Source organism: Sus scrofa, chromosome 2, assembly GCF_054392235.1.
Source record: "Sus scrofa isolate SSC_HxYL_T2T_F1_AM1 chromosome 2, Sscrofa_HxYL_maternal_Yorkshire_Landrace_v2.0, whole genome shotgun sequence".
NCBI classification, from domain to species: domain Eukaryota; kingdom Metazoa; phylum Chordata; class Mammalia; order Artiodactyla; family Suidae; genus Sus; species Sus scrofa.
The window spans coordinates 140,094,347-140,108,425 of record NC_139384.1 but is presented as its reverse complement, the minus strand read 5'-3'; the positions used below and the strand labels follow the sequence as shown (position 1 = coordinate 140,108,425).

General features: G+C 45.2%; 1 protein-coding gene and 1 long non-coding RNA gene across 3 annotated transcripts in view; both read right to left on the bottom strand.

Annotated features, from left to right (window-relative positions):
* GRAMD2B (GRAM domain containing 2B) overlaps positions 1-14,079 on the bottom strand; it is a 108,742-nt gene that overhangs the window by 35,621 nt on the left and 59,042 nt on the right.
* Positions 6,525-11,118, bottom strand: LOC146405725 (uncharacterized). Its single transcript, XR_014838720.1, has 2 exons — positions 10,977-11,118; positions 6,525-10,711 (listed from the first exon to the last, which is right to left on the bottom strand). It is a non-coding gene; the product is annotated as an uncharacterized LOC146405725 (long non-coding RNA).

The following is a 14,079-nucleotide window of genomic DNA, read 5'->3' as shown; positions in this document are numbered from 1 at the left end:
ATCTCAGTCGCCCAGGCTCTTTGTCTCTCTTGCTGGGAATGTCCTGGGCTTGGGCATCATCACACATAAGTGATGATTAAGATCTGTCTCAAGTGAGTGAGTCAAGTTGTACCTCCGGTAAATGCAGTCAAGTGCCTCACTGTGGCTCCGTCCAGGAAGCTGTGTTCCTGCCTAATTACAGTGATAAACCCACATTTGTCTACCTTCGGGTTGGATTAGTCTAAGCTTAGGCATAAAAATATCCCTAAATGCCCTCATGGTAGTGCAGGTGAGATAGTTTTACACTCATGATCATTTAAAAAAACCTCCCGGATTATCACTTCTCAAAACCAGTCTGGACCAACACAGGTTAAAAAGTGACTTGAAAATAGGCTATGTTCCACAGAGGATCTCTGGAAGATAAAATCCTAGAAATGGGATGGTTACAACTATGGTCAGGTTTGTGAAAGTAGAGTGTCACTGAAACCCTGTACTGAAAACTAAGCCGCACCTGGACTCGCCAAGTTCTCACAGGCTCCTGCGTTTGGTGTGCCATCCGTTTGGCGGCTCCCTGGCTGGCAATCAAGGGTGGCAATACTTGGGGAGCAGAGACATGGGCTGTTGGGATGGAGGAGAGTTCTGTGGACTGTAGGACAGCACAAACAGAGACCTCACAGTAAGTGGGAAGCAGAATGGGGTGCAGAAGGTCAGTGATAGAGATCAGGACCTCTCCTAGAGCCCTCGGCCTCTCCAGCTGCAAAGGAAACTCGGTCCCTCAAATTAGATTTTTCTAAGTCAGGAAGAAGAGCCTTTCATTTGCAATTTTTGTGTGTCTTTTTAGGGTTGCACCTGCAGCATATGGAAGTTCCCTGGCTAGGGGTCAAACTGGAGCTGCAGCCAACAGCCTATGTCACAGCCACAGCAATGCCAGATCCAAGTAGAGTCTGCGACCTATGCCACAGCTCATGACAATGCCTATGCACTGAGCCACAGCAATGTGGGATCTGAGCCGCGTCTGTGACCTACACCACAGCTCATGGCAATGCTGGATCCTTAACCCACTGATCGAGGCCATGGATTGAACCTGCATCCTCATGGATCCTAGTCTGGTTGGTTACTGCTGAGCCACGATGGGAACTCATTTGCAATTCTGATGAAAGTATATTTTTGTCTGGAAAGTTTTTTCTCTTTTTTTTCTTTTTAGAGCCTCAAGTACATGATATGGAAGTTCCCAGGCTGGGGGGATCAAATCAGAGCTGCAGCTGCCTGCCTACACTACAGCCACAGTAACGCCAGATCCAAACTGCGTCTGCGACCTATACCACAGCTCATGGCAACATCGGATCCCTAACCCACTGAGGGAGGCCAGGGATTGAACCCACATCCTCATGGATCCTAGTTGGGTTCATAACCTTCTGAGCCACAACTGTGCCACAATAGGAGCTCTCTGGAAACTTTAAATTGTATTTATCCATCTACATATTTATTTCTGAATAGGTACTAGAAGAACAAGAACACATTTCAAAAGTTACAAATGGAAAAAATGAATCTCCCTTCTACTTACCCTCGTTTTCAGGGTGGCCCTGTTTCTCTCCAGAGAGGCACTGGGAGTCTAAGTGCATATGTGTGTTTATGTTTTAAGCACAAGTGACAGCATGCTGTTCTACCCCCCACCCCTTTTGGAACTTATAGTATTGTGGTGCTTTTGGCTATTAGTATACATAGAGCTTCCCTATGCTTTTAATGACTGCATAGAGTTCCACTGTAATGGCAGAAGTACAATCTAACCAGTTCCTTACGGATGGGCATTGAAATGATTTTCAGTCTTTTCACAAATACAGACAACACTGCATAAGATGTCTTTCATGTTTATTATGTGTGTGAATATATCCATAGGATAATTTCCTAGAAATAGAACTGCGGAGTTAAATGTACAAATTTTAAAATTTTATAGTTTTTGCCAAATTGCCCTCAGTAGAGGTTTTGTGACTCACACCCATAAGACGTAGAAGTGTTTTCACGTTCTAATTAAAGTGTTACACTTAAAAAAAAAAAAAAAAAGCGAAGCGTTGAACAGTACCTAGCACACAGAGTAACAGTTTTAGTGATGACAAGTGTTAAACTTTTTGATCTCTACAAATGTGAGAGTTAAAAAAAAAGTCCCCCTATAGTTTTGATTTACATTTTTCTCTGAGTAAGGTTGAATGTATTTTCATATATTTAAGAGTATTTTTTTTTTAATCCCCTGCGTTGTGAATTAGCTGTTTGTATGTACATTTTGCCAATTTTTCTAGTGGGCTGTTGATTGAAATATTTAGGGAAAACAATTCTTATAACTGCATCACCAATGCTTGGCAATATTGTAGAACTGATTTATTAGATAAATAAACATTTAGGAAAGTTAAGTGGATATTAGTGGCCAGCATAACATTAAAACATCAATCACAAATTAATATTTTTTTTCCCTTGAAAGGCTTACTGGCAGGTAGAACAAAAAGGAATGCCAAAAACATAGCATTCTTTGGTTTCAGCAAAATCAGTGATGAACCCCAACAGGTTTCCAGTTCAAGACGGAGAAAAGAACATAGACGTTTGCCTCTCCTTTCCAAGGCCTGTTAAGATGAGAATTTATAAAAGAGGTAATGAGTTTGCTTATGATAATGGGGGGGGGACCATCAACCAGTTTGATTTCCCCAAATTTCTGGAAACTGGAAAGGAGAAAATAAAGTGTGTGCACTATTCATCCATGCAGCCAAGTGGAGGAAGCTTGTTATTTCAGAATCTGGGCATCAATGGAAGATAAAAGAATAGTGATCTGTTTGTCAGAGTCCAACAAGGTGCTATAGGAGGAGGATACAAGAAGTTGCCCACAACATTAGATTAGATTAAAGGTGTGTGTGTGTGTAAGAATCTCCGACTACTCCCCCACCCCCATCGTCAAGACCTAAATGGCAGGCAGTCAGCTACTTAGGTCGTGAGGCAAAAATAAGAGAAGAATTGTTGGTCAATAAACTGAATAACTTCACTGCAGAAAATCAGGGTACATAGCATGGGGGGGCGGACAGAACCCCACGGTGAATCCCTTCTTTTCCTTCTTCCATTTTGAATAAAATGGTCCCAGGTTAAGTGCCAACTCCCTGTTCACATTCTGCCAAAGCTACTCTAGTCCTTCATTCTTAAATATGAAATGACAACAAAGACTCGCAGGACCCTTGAAGACAATCTTAAGTCTTTGTTTTTGTCTTTTTAGGGTCACACACAAAGCATATGGACATTCCCAGGCTAGGGGTCTAATCGGAGCTATTGCTGCCAGCCTAAGCCACAGCCACAGAGTCTGTGACCTACACACCACACCACAGCAATGCCGGATCCTTAACCCACTGAGTGAGGCCAGGGATCCAACCTGCAATCTCATGGTTCCTAGTCGGATTCCACTGCACCACGACGGGAACTCCTGTTATTAATATTTCTTTTCTTTTTTTTTTTGTTTTTTCTAGGGCTGCACTCATGGCATATGGAGGTTCCCAGGCTAGGGGTCTAATCAGAGCTACAGCTGCCAGCCTATACCACAGCAACTCGGGATCCAAGCCAGGTCTGTGACCTACACCATAGCTCACAGCAATGCCAGATCCTTAACCCACTGAGTGAGGCCAGTGACTGAACCCACAACCTCACGGTTCCTAGTCGGATTCGTTTCCGCTGTGCCACAACGGGAACTCCGAAAATCTTGTCTTAAAGACTTGAGATAAACCAACCAGAAAGTAAAACCCTTAGAAAACTGACTTCAGGAAACAGAAGAAAGCTTGAGACAAACAAGCGAACAAGAAAAACAAAAACCTCAAGCCTCCTAACTGCTATCTTCAGAGAGAACAGGGGACTCATGAAACAGATCACACCACTCTGGGGACGGATACCTCCCTTGACTCCTCGGTTCTCTTGGAGTCCACATCCTTAACAGCCTTCAGGGCAAGTCAGGACCTGCCCCGTCTGCCCCTCCGGACTTCCCTGAACCCTAACCTTTCCTCAGTCTGGGCTCCCACAAGAAAATCTGTGCACTGGCTATTCCCTCTGCCCAGAACGCTGTAGCCCCCAGAAAGCCACGTGGCTATCTCCCTCCTCTCCTTCAAGGCTTCCCTCAAGTGTCACCTTCTCAATGAGACCTATTTATTTAATCAAATTCAAAAGGAGAAAAAGTAAGAAGGGAAAAACAAGGCATGTTTAAGCCAGGCACTTGTAACTCAAATGAACAGGAATTCTACACAGAAAAAAAAAAAAAAAAAAAAAAAAGGAGAAGCTATTATTAAAGAAAAAACAAGGAGGCCCCGTTGTGGCTCAGTGGGTTAAGGACCTGACGTTGTCTCTGTGAGGATGCGGGTTTGATCCCTGGTGTCACTCGGTGGGTTAAGTATTCGGTGTTGCTGTAAGCTGCAGCACTGGACACAGATGTGGCTGGGATCCGGTGTTGCCATGGCTGTAGCTTAGGCCTCAGCTGTGGCTTGGATTCGACCCCTGGCCTGGGAACTTCCATAGGCCACAGGTGAGGCCCTAAAAAGATTAAAAAAAAAAAAAAAAAGAAAAAAGAAAAAAATGGGAGTGATAAAAAGGTAAAAGAAGCGCAGAGGCTACACATTTCTTATTCTAAAAAAGTCACGTGTCAAAGTAATCTACTAGGAGATTTAGGTCATTGTATTATTTAAAGAGGCAAATGTATGAAAATAGGAAACAGAAAGCAATAGGCCTACCTAAAACACGGAGCAGGAAGAAAGGGAAACAGGGAATCAGCATGAGTGCATTGATTCTTTTGTTCCATCAAAACAGGACGTTGAGAGATACAGTTTAGAATAAGTAAGCAAGAAAGAGCAGGATGCATGTATTTTTAGAGATACTCAAGTAACCACTACCACTAAAATCAGGTACAGCAAAGAGCGACTGGGGAGGCAGATGAAAAACCCAGCAGTCTGGTTTTCTCTAGAGTAAGGCAGGGGAAAGAAACACATCACCCTTGCTGGGACCTTTGACTCCTAATGAGAGGTGGCTGCTGTTGGACCTCACTCGGTTGGCAGGAGGGGTTAACTGAAGATTTTTAGACAGGAGGAATGCAACAAGGAGGATGCGGTGTTGAGTGCCCACCTGAGCCCATGCATATACCACAAGAGGCCTGATGAGACAGGTGCTTCTCCAAGATTCCACTGGCCTCAGTGTATAGGAATGGGGATGGGGTGGGGGTGGAGCTGGAGACGGTGAGAAAATGGAGAGGCGGACGGGGAGGCATTCGAAGCCAAGATGCAGAGCCTGCACTGCAGAGAGAATCCAGAGATAATCCCCGGACGGGTGGGAGGGCCAGCAATGGGGAGGAACATCCGAGATAAGGCAAAGGGCATCTGGGGAGTGGAGAATTAGCACCAGCAGGAATAGCTACAGGGAGCAGCAAGAGGCAATGCAGTGGGCTGGGAGGGATTCTGCAAATCCGGTTTGCGATGTAATAGACACACAGGGCCCGCAGGTAAAAACCTGTATCTAAAAGCCAGAAGTGCCCCCAAAGAACAACAACAAAAGGAGATACTGCCAAGCAAAGGTTGGCTCCCCAGCTCATTGCCACAGCAGGGAGCAGTACCTCGATGTCAGCTGCACTTCAGGGCTGGAGGAACGACGACGGCTCAGCACAGGCCACCCACCGGCCCCAACACGCCTCCTTAGCCTGGTCCCAGGAGCCATCATGTGATTCATTCCACCTTTGTGTCTACCTCCAATGCTGTTTTCCTAAATCACTGCTTTTCTTAAATAGCCTAAGGCAACTCGGGTAACTCCAAAAAAAGGTTAAATGTCAACATTCTGATCCTGAGGGGGTAGAAACCCAACTCGAACTGGCTCATTTATTTATTTTTTAAAAACCACTCACAAGGGCTTCTGTCACTGCATTAAGATGAAGTCAACAGTAGAGATGGTGTCGAGATGAGCAGAGAACAGCCGCAGATGTGTCCCCTCAACCTCGGGAACACACCCCCAGCTGTGATGTCCAGGGTCGCGCTCTCCAAGTCCTCGGGGACATCAATGCCCGATTCATCCTCGCGCGACGCCGCCTCCCTTATGTCACGCCCTGGCTCTGGAACCAACAATGACTTTCTATTGAGCATCAGAGGAGGCATCTGGATAGGAGCCAAGACCCTCCAGGGTTGTGCAGTGGCCCTTTTTTCTTTTCTTTTTTTTTTTTTGAGAGGTTAACTTTAATATTATTTCTAATCAGGAGAGGACTTATTCATTCCACATCAAGTGTCAGAGCTGAAGATCCAATTTCTCCAAACTAGGACAGACTGTATCTTGCCTTTCACTAAGGAATCATCTAAATGCAAATGGAAAGGCTTTTCCATATGATCCAAAGTGAAGTCAAGGAGAGGCTAGGAGGGATATTCAGATTTCCTGAACTTTATCCCTCTACTTTCTTTTTTTTTTTTTCTTCTCTTTTGTCTTTTTCAGGCTGCACCTGCGGCATACGGAAGTTCCCAGGGTAGGGGTCCAATTGGAGCCGCTGGCCTGTGATGCTGGACTGTGCCAGAGCCACAGCATCACCAGATCTGAGCAGCATCTGCCACCCATACCACAGCTCACGGCAACGCTGGATCCTTAACCCACTGAGCAAGGCCAGGGATCGAACCCGCAACCTCATGGTTCTTAGTCGGATTCGTTTCCACTGCGCCATGATGGGAACGCCTATCCCCTCCACTTTCTAAAAGCAATTCTCCATTCTAGGCATGTCGGTCTTCTCACCATAGCCTTGCTCCCATCGTTCCATCCTTCCTCTGAGCAGGGCTCTTGTAGCCTGGACTATCCCCTCTGCCCCTTCCTAACTACCCCCAACTATCCGATGCCCAGTGCCCAGGACGTGGCTGGTGACACACCCTCTTGATATGGGCCCCCAAGTCTTTACTGCCAATGTCTGGATATAAGAAATGACTCAATCGATACTTGTGTGGACAACTTTGAGAACATCTGTGGTTCAGAACAATAATCAGCACCTGCAAAGGGGCTTGGGCTTAAATTTTATCTCAAGACCTAAGCAGTAAACTCCTTTCCAAGTCTGATGTACAAGTTCTCCTGGAAGAGGGCCATGCTGAAGGTGGAAGCCGGTAAAAAAAAAAGGCTGTGTCTCCACTTTCCCTTTCACTGAATCCCCATTGTGTGTGAACTTAGCTTTCCATCTGATCACTGGTTCAGTAAGCAATAATTTGAAACTAAATGGAAATGTCAACAGACTGTCTTCATAGCGGGAAGAATCAACAATTGTTAAGCAAAATCATAATCAAACTAAGTAACTTCCGTGCGATGGTATTTTGAGGCCAAGCACGATAGGAAAAGGACAAGAAACTGCATTAAGGAAAGAGCAGTCGACTTTTTCAATTGCCAGGAAAAGCAGATTGATGCTGCTCATATTTTCCTTTTTGTTGTTTACACCATCAGCATGTACACAGGACTCTATATTGCATTGCTTAGTATTAACCAAGTTTCTAAAAATATCTATCTCCTTCCAACTAATACTCTTCTCAGGGACAAGGACTTTAAACAGTTTTTGCATTTTTATCTCTATTCCTTTTTTGAAGGTGTTCTTCCACTAGCAACTGCCGAATGTCAGAATAAGCCACTTTTCATATACCTGAGAGATATTAGAGGCAATCTATTTAACTGAGGGCTTCAGCCAGAAAGAAGGGTTTGAGGAAGAACTAGATCCTAAAACTTAACGAGAAACTTCCAGAACAGAAAGATAAAAATGCAAAAGGCCAGGGCATGACATCCAGGAAAATGCTTCTCGAGAAAGTACACTATTCACAAACCACTGGCTATTATGGCAAATATTCAAAACATCAAAGAAGATTTCAAAGTACCCCAAGCACTTTAGATGAAGCACATATAAAAAATACCCCCGTCCCCCATCCCAAACCCCATTCGAACCCAGAATAAAAATATGTTAAGACCTCGGTCTTGGATTTTTCAGAAATAGGCAGAATCCATCACACGATTATCACTTTGGAACTTCACTTGATAGGAACAGAGGATCAAGGATGGTCCAAAAATGGGAGGACGAGGACCTCAGGCAAAAGTCATAAGAACTTGATAGGAGGCAAAGAAGGAGAAAGGAGAGAACAGGTAACTGGTGCATCGGGAATGCCAACACGAAGATGGCATGTGTACTGTAAGAACCTGAGAGGTGCCTCGAACCACAAGGAGCTGAGCATCTGAGGTGGGTACTTACAGCTGGAGGAAGGAGGGAGGGTACCAGCTGGGCAGAGGAGCCTGGAGCTTGCAAGAGATGAATGGGGCCCGGCCATGGTATCCTTAGATGAGGCTCCGTTTTGTGAAAATGTGACTCTTGAGAGAAGATCACTGTGTCTTTCCTGGAAGGGAGTCGTGTCAGGACCCAATTTAGAGGCACTCTTGCAGGGGAGTGAAGGAAGGAGCACCAGGTGGGAAGTGGGCAAAGAAAAAGGGAGGAGGGAGAGACACCCCAAAGGGAGATGGTCCGAGGAAATGTCCTTTCTGTTCACAGAAATTCCTCTTGCGTTCGACTGCCTTTCCCTTGTTACCATACCTACGATACGAACTTTTATTTGGAGAGAGAGAGAGAATGTATGATGCCAGAAATACATGTATTTAGCCAGCAGGGAATATTTTACTTATTAATAGTACAGTAACATTTAAGATGAAAAAAATAAAAATAAAAAAATTTTAAAGCCCCAAGGCCATTAGAAGCCAACTTGGGAAGAGAGAAATGTTTGCTTTTGTTTTGAGGAAGCCTCGTCTCCACGGAGATGACCACGCTATGTTGGCCCTTAGCTGTTGCAGGAGGCATTTGGGCTCAGAGCATCGGAGATACCGGAGCAGTAGTCTCCTACCACCCTGGCTGTCAACTGTGATGACTAAAGCGCTTTCTTTCCACTTACACCTTTTATTTCCTGGAACTCAGGCTTTCTGTTCCACGTAGGGGGATAAAAAGATCAGTCGCCAGAGACGTAAAAGACCAAGGTGCGTAGGCATGGCAGCAGAGTTAAAAGTTGCCGCAACAGTCCAAAATTGCAACAGAGAGCAGTCCAGAAACTTGTCTGTCCTTTGATTCCCTGACTCAAACTTGGCAGTACCACGGCCTCGTTCTACATTCTGATCTCATGGCTCAGAACTGCACGTGTATGAGGACAGCTCAGGATGTGCCATCCAGGAATTTCCCAAAGGTCAGCTTCACACCTCATGTCATGTCATCCCCAGTAATCAAAACAGACATGAGACATTATGGATGTTTTTAGCACACATCGAATCCTCTTTGCTTAAATGCTAGGTAGCATTATTGAAATTCAGGATTCGTTTCGGATGAAAAATTAATGGGATTCAATTTCTAGAGAAGAAAGACATCGTCATTTTTAAAGAATGGGATAATTCTACGTGAGCGAAAACAGCTTTCTGTAAAAAGGCTTTGGTTTAACCCAAACACGTCTACACAAAATACACGGAAAGAAAGAATAGTTCATGCTATCCTATGGCAGAAAATAAAAGAGTACATTTTTAGTTATTTCAGGATGGAATTAATTCCATAATTATATCATAATATATCATATATGATGTAAACAATGTCATATCAGAATATTATTTATATCATAAAATATCATAAAAATCATACATGATATATGCCATTATATATAATTGACATTATATAGAATCAAAATAAGGATTAACTCTAAAACTCAGAGAACCCCTCACTGCTGGTGAAAGGAAAGGTTTCTTTCAGTATCTTAAAGGCAGCTGACTTGCATAGGATAGAAGAATTAGAATTAGAGTAACTTATACATGATAATTAGTACCTCTTTCGAGGAAATAAGCACCAAGTCTAAGTAACCTTACATCTGATAGCCTTACTCCCTGTCCTTTATTTTCCTCACTACAAATATGGATTTTTCTCTCCTTGTGCTAAAAAATATACCTATTGCTTTGGGAAAACATCTATTTGTGGCTCCTTCCCTCCTCCTTGTCACTCTTTCCTACTGGATTTTCCAGATGACTTTACACTTGGCATTGTTGTTCTCAAAGGGCACCCACACCCACTCCACGATACCATGTGAGTCCTCACGCCAACCTTATGAGGCAGGTGTGTAAGACGGGTGGTATCCATATTTCACAAACCAGGAACCTAAGATGAGAGTGTTGAGAGACAACAATGAATGAACGGAGGCTCCGCTGCTCTCATGCTTCGACTGTCCATCTCCTACCAAACGTAGGCGGACACAGAGACTTGTGGATTTCATCTCCTCCAGTATTTTCCAGTTATGCCCCCTCCTGTTCCCTCCCAGTTGGGCTGGGTTAGCAATGATCCTCAATGTCTCCCGCCCGGACCCCTAAACATCTGCACCTCATCTGAGTTAGATGCAGCTCTCCCTCCCTGCCTCTCATATTGCCTTCCACTTATATGGAAGATCACTCTGCCCTGTGATCTTTGGAAAGTCCAAATATGACATGATAGTCACATCATCTCTCCAATCCCACCCTGTGAAAAACCCTTTTGCTTCTCCAATGCCTACAAGATGAAGCCGATGTTAAATACAGGAAGCTCTCTGCCATTTGGAGCCTCCTCCCTGGCATTTAACCTCTTGCCATGGTCTACCCAGCCCTGTGCTTGGGCTGTCCAGGCCATTTCTCTTGGTCCCAACACACACTGGACAATCTTTCAAGATTTAGCTCTGGCTGGGGCCTCCTTCTATCGGAAGACTTTTTTTTTTTTTTGCCATTTCTTTGGGCCGCTTCTGTGGCATATGGAGGTTCCCAGGCTAGGGGTCAAATCGGAGCTGTAGCCGCCGGCCTACGCCAGAGCCACAGCAACGCGGGATCCAAGCCGCGTCTGCAACCTACACCACAGCTCACAGCAACGCCGGATCCTTAACCCACTGAACAAGGGCAGGGATCGAACCCGCAACCTCATGGTTCCTAGTCAGATTCGTTAACCACTGCGCCACGACGGGAACTCCTATCGGAAGACTTCCCCAGCCCTCTTTGTGCCCTGAGGACCCACCCCCCTTTAATGATCCTCCCCAGTACCCTAAAAGCTATGACTGCCATGGAAACTGTATACTTTAACATGGGGATTGTTTAAAAATGAGGAGTGGGCTACTCTTTGCTTGTCTTCACTCTCCTTAGACCATAACCCCTGGATGCCTGGTCCCTGGTCTTATCACTTCTCTCTATTGGGGGACGTGTGTGTGTGTGTGTGGGGGGGTGCTCTACTCAGTTCCCTTAAGGCCTTGACATTCCTTACACTCGCACTAGAAGCCAGGCATTCCGATTTCTAGCCAGAGCCCTTCTTGACGACACCAGACCATACACATAGCAACAGGAAGGGATGTACTCCACTAGAAATTCCTGGACTTAGGAAGACTGGCATGGGAAAGGCCAGAGAAGTTTTCTGCTGGGGGCTGGGTTGTGTTTGTCCCAACTTGGACTAAACTGGTCAGGGGCAGTTTCCATGAGGCAATGAATGGCTTGCCATTTCTTCCCACCAGCCTGGGGTAAAGGTAGTGGGGTCTGCTTTAGGAAGGCCAAAGGAGCTGTCATCCCTGCTGGTTGAGGGGCCATCACACCTGAGCTGGCCTTACTTTGAGTTTAAAGGGCAAGCCTTGGAGTGCCTGTCGTGGCTCAGTGGTTAACGAATCCAACTAGGAACCATGAGGTAGTGGGTTCGATCCCTGGCCTTGCTCAGTGGGTTAAGGATCCGGCATTGCCGTAAGGTGTGGTGTAGGTTGGAGACGCAGCTCAGATCTCGTGTTGCTGTGGCTCTGGCGTAGGCCAGTGGCTACAGCTCTGATTCGACCCCTAGCCTGGGATCCTCTATATGCCATGGGAACGGCCCAAGAAACGGCAAAAAAGACATAAACGGCAAGGCTTGGTTATTGCCAAGTTCAAGAAAGAAGAAGAAGAAAACAGGGCTGCTTTTCTTCATTTGATACCTCTGAACTGGACAAAGCTTGAGGAGAAGAATCGATTCCATCATCTGTGGCTTCCTAAGAGGAGCCTAATGCATGGTTCCTGGGAGCAGCAACTTCCTAAGGGAGGTTTATAGTATTTCAGTGTCTTAATAAGCGCCCGGCTTTCTCACCCACAGCCATGTGTTACAGGGCTGAGCTGCTCTCTGTCACATCAAACTTGAATTTAGAAAACGCCGGGGAGTTCCCATTGTGGCACAGTGGTTAACGAATCCGACTAGGAACCATGAGGTTGTGGGTTCGATTCTGGCCTTGCTCAGTGGGTTAAGGATCCGGCGTTGCTGTGAGCTGTGGTGTAGGTTGCAGACTCGGCTCAGATCCCTCGTTGCTGTGGCTCTGGCGTAGGCCGGTGGCTACAGCTCTGATTCGACCCCTAGCCTAGGAACCTCCATATGCCGTGGGTGTGGCCCTAGAAGGATGGAAGACAAAAAAAGAAAAAGAAAACACATGGGTTTTCATTTTTTAAAAATATGGAGTGTAAGGGATGGCACGCATTTTCTCTTTGACCAATGAAGGTAGGTGGCACTGCAAAAGGAACAGTGGCAACGTTTGATGACTTGGCACAGATTTTATTAGGAAAACTGAGACTGGTCTTTTGGGGATTACTACTTAATTTGCATCATAGCTGATGCAAGCCATGGTACTCACTTCTTTTCATAAATGATTATAAAAGTTTCCAACTGCCTACTATGAAAATTTTATGACATACAGATTAGGCAGAAGAATGATTATCTACTCATGGCCCATCTTGTTTCATCTATAGCTCTGCCTATTCCTCTCACCTCTAATTTATTTTAAAGGAAATCCCCACATTATATTCATATCTGTAATTATGGGGGTCTGTAGCTCTAAAAAGAGGACTTTAAAAAAAAGATAACACAGTATCAATAACAAACTTGAAAAAGATGAACAATTATCATTGATTTTAAAAAAGTGAAATCTAGCTGTTTGTTGGGGAAGGATTTTAGTGTGACCATGTATCATTATTGAAGAGTAGCAGGGCCTGCTACCTCCAAATGCTGCCAATTTCACACGTGATTTTGAGCTGCAGGCACGTGGGAACAGCAAATGCAGGGAGGGGCTTTCTCTGAATGTCCCTTAGCCTAAAGACAGATCCTCGAAAAGGAACTCAATTTTCATAAGTCCCCTCCCAAAGTTTCATCAACCAGGGCGGCTTGACTCTTATTGTACAGAGGAAACTAGGAGCCTACACCACACCCAGACAAACTCTGTCCCAAACTACATACCTCTCCTTTATTCTATCTTTTCCCCTTCATCCTTCCCCGAAATTATTTATTCTCCCCTAGGAGGCCTATCTCCTCCCTCTTCTTTCTTTATTAAGCTGGTATTTAATCCTAAATTCTACAGCCACCTGGGGAGTTATTTTCCCCTGGGGAATTGCCTGTGTATAACAGATTTGTTTGTTCTTCTCTTGTTAATCTGTCTTGTATTTTGGGGGGGGGGGGGTCCCAGCTAAGAATGCAGAAGGATCATTATTCTTCCTCCTGCCCAGTATTTAGGACTTGAGTAGATTAAATCATCTTTAGGACAGAGCTAGGAATTTGAGTATCCAGGACAGGATTTGGAAGAGATCACATACTAGTCCAGTGTGGCAAGAGAACGTACCCACACTGGTATTTCCAACTTGCTGGGGTGCCTTTCCTCTGGGGACTCTAGCTGCTCTGCTACTCTGGATAGAGGAAGCAATAGACATGGCAAGCCCTAATCTCAACACCTGGACCAGATTCGGCTTTCTTGGGGGAGTGAAGGAAAAGAGATTTGAAATGACATGGGTCAGCATGAAGCTAGGTGTCATGGTGAGAAGAAACGTATCCAATTGGATAAACTACCATAGAACTCATTGAAGAGTGCTGGAGCTGCACCTGCATGTTGCCTGCATCTCACGCAGCAGCTGCCCCCACTGCAACCTCCCCCAGCTCACACCCAAAGGGCAGCCTTGAGAGAGACCTGAGCAGAGCAGATGGAGGGGGTGACGTGATAACCCAACCACCCACTTCCTCTGATCCATTAATACTTGAGTCACAGAGCCTTGGGCTGTGCCGGCCCTGGAGACTATCTGGGCCTTCCC